Source organism: Triticum urartu, chromosome 1A (assembly GCF_056163025.1).
Source record: "Triticum urartu cultivar PI428250 chromosome 1A, HENAU_Tu73, whole genome shotgun sequence".
NCBI lineage: Eukaryota > Viridiplantae > Streptophyta > Magnoliopsida > Poales > Poaceae > Triticum > Triticum urartu.
In genome coordinates, this window is record NC_141873.1 from 467,417,968 (window position 1) to 467,421,391 (window position 3,424).

Here is a 3,424-nt window from a genome sequence, read left to right on the forward strand (position 1 = left end):
TTGGAAGTCGAGTCCAGTTGAATGAAACTCTTGACATTAGCAGCAGTGACACCTTCACCGACCTTGGGAACGCCGTTCTTGACGACATACCAGAGGTCGACATCAATGGCTTCAAGATGCATGCGCATGTTATTCTTCCAGTAGAGGTAATTAGTGCCATCGAAGACAGGGCACGCAGCAGAGACTTTGATTATCCTTGCAGTCAACATAGCTAAAACTCCAGGTGGTTAAACCGAATCACACAGAACAAGGGAGCACCTTGCTCTGATACCAATTGAAAGTGCTAATTATCGACTAGAGGGGGGTGAATAGGTGATTTTTATGGAAGTCTTCAAAACACGGGGGCTTTGAAGACAAACAATAGAAATGAACCTATTGATATGCAGCGCAAGGTAGACTAAACTAGACAAGCCATAGTCAAGTAAGCAATGAAGTGAAAGCACAAAGACTATCTGCAGCTAGGTAGTATGGATCAGGATGGAAAATAGTATGAAGCCAAATAGTGAACAATCTTCACACAGTGAAGCCAATCAGATCATGCAAGTAGTCATTGACTTCATGAAGACAACTGTAAAGTAAAGATATGAGAAGGATAGAACCAGTTGCTTGGAGAGGACACGAATTTGGTAGACCAGTTCCAGTTGTTGTTACAACTGTACGTCTGGTTAGGGAGGCTGAGATTCAACTCAGAAGACCGCATCTTCACATTATTCCCCTTGAGCTAAGGACACACAGTACTCACCAATCACTCTGGTAAGTCTTCAAGGTAGACTTCCAAACCTTCACAGACTTCGTTCACCGGCAATCCACAATGACTCTTGGATGCTCAGAACGCGACGCCTAACCGGCTGGAGGATTCACAGTCCTCAAGTGTAACAAGTCTTCAGATCACGCAGACAGAAAGACTTCAGTGATGCCTAACACTCTTTGGCTCTGGGTGTTTTGGGCTTTGTCCTCACAAGGATCTCTCTCTCAGATGCCTCAGAGGTGGGTTGCTCTCAAACGACCAAAGCAGTGCACTAACTCTGAGCAGCCACTAATTTATGGTGTAGGGGGTGGGCTATTTATAGCCAGGAGGCAACCCGACTTGATTTGTCCAAAATGACCCTGGGTCACTAAGGAGCTGACACGTGTCCAACTGTCAGATTTCAAACACATGCGACAGCTTGACTTGGGCTACAAGTTAAGCCGACTCATCCAGCTCTGGATAAGATTTGCTCTCATTGTCTTCGCTCGAAGACATAGGATTTGGTTGAGCATCACATCAGTCACTCTGACTTTGTTCACATGGAACCCACTTAACAGTATGGTGGTTCCTATGACTCAACAAATAAGAAAAGGAACTACGAAACAACTATGTCTTCGCACTCCATAGCCTTCACGTGATGTCTTCTCATTTCATAGTCTTCAATGTGAATATCTTCACAGTCCACCATTGTCTTCAATGTCTTCACATATTTTTAGGGGTCGTCTCTGGTAGGTAAACCGAATCAATGAGGGACTACTACCTGTGTTATCCTGCAATTCTCACAAACACATTAGTCCCTCAACCAAGTTTGTCGTCAATACTCTAAAACCAACTAGGGGTGGCACTAGATGCACTTACAATGTCCAAAGCTGCATTGAACTCCTCGCGAGAGACCGAGGATCCCCCATCGGCCATAGACGAGGACGGAATCACACCGGGGTGCTCCTCCCCACCGTCTACGCTATCAACCATACTCTTTGGATGGTAAAGTCCTTAAAAAGAGACGAGGCTCTGATACCAATTGAAAGGATCGATATAGTTGACTAGAGGGGGTGAATAGGCAACTAACAATTTTTAGCTTTTCTTTACCAATTTAAACTTTGCATCAAAGTAGGTTGTCTAGATATGCAACTAGGTGAGCAACCTATATGATGCAACAACAACAACAAGCACACAAGCAAGCAAGGGATACAACACAATATAAGCTTGCACAAGTAAAGGTAAGAGATAACCAAGAGTGGAGCCGGTGGAGACGAGGATGTGTTACCAAAGTTCCTTCCCTTTGAGAGGATGTATGTCTCCGTTGGGGTGGTGTGGAGGCACAATGCTCCCCAAGAAGCCACTAGGGCCACCATATTCTCCTCGCGCCCTCACACAATGCGAGATGTCGTGATTCCACTATTGGTGCCCTTGGAGGCGGCAATCGAACCTTTACAAACAAGGTTGGGGCAATCTCCAAAAATTAATTGGAGGCTCCCAACGACACCACGAAGCTTCACCACAATGGAATATGGCTCTGCAGTGACGTCAACCGTCTAGGGTGCTCAAACAACCAAGAGTAACAAGATCCGCAAGGGATTAGTGGAGGGAATCAAATTTCTCTACGAGGAAGTGTAGATCGGGGCCTTCTCAACCAATCCCTAGAAAATCAACAAGTTTGATTGGCTAGGGAGAGAGATCGGGCGAAAATGGAGCTTTGAGAAATAAATGGAGCTTGGGGAGGGAAGAGATAGTCAACTTAGGGAAGAAGACCCCCTTATATAGTGAGAGGAAAGATCCAACTGTTACCCACTTAACCAGCCCGCGACATGCGGTACTACCGCACACACTCATGGCACTACCGCATAGGCACGCGGTACTACCGCTCGTGCGACAGGGGTGGGATGAGGCCCTGTTGCACAAGGCAATGAGCGGTACTACCATGTGCCCTTGCGGTACTACCGCAAGGCAGGGCTCATTCTGGGCTGGGAAGGCACATACTAATAAAATTACATCCGTGGCTACTTCCGCTGAGTTTTGGTCTGTGCAAAAATCCGGCATGGTACTACAGCTCACAAGGAGCGGTACTACCGCGTAGGGTGCAGAAGTAAAAAAATTACTCCCACCCCTACTTCCGCGCATGCCACCATTCTGGACCAGAGGCCACGGTACTACCGCGTGCTAGGAGCGGTACTACCGCTGCCATGGGTGGTACTATCATGGGCAGCTGCGGTACTACTGTTGCCTTGAGCAGTACTACTGCACGCCACAGAACAGTAGCACTAGGAAGCCTTCATCTTCGCAACGACAAGGAAAACAACCGGTGCTCCAATGAAGCGAAGGAAAGGTGGTGCAAAGGAAAAGATGTGTACATCTTGATTCCACCATAACCTTTCTGAAGCGGACCCCCTCTTAATAGTACGGCTTTCCTATGACTCAATTCCACCGAAAAGAAACATAGAGAAACATCGTCTTCGATAGGCTCTGAGGGGCACTGAATAGTCTTGTTCCTAGACATGAGATATCTGAAATGCTCAATGCACACGATTAGTCCGCAAATGCATTGTCATCAATCACCAAAACCACTTAGGGAGAAATATGCCCTTACAGCAGCTTTAAGCATCGCGAAGAGCTCGGGAATTGTCTTTTCCATCCCTTGCATGTTATAGTTCATCACTAAGCCTTTAGCTTGGTGGC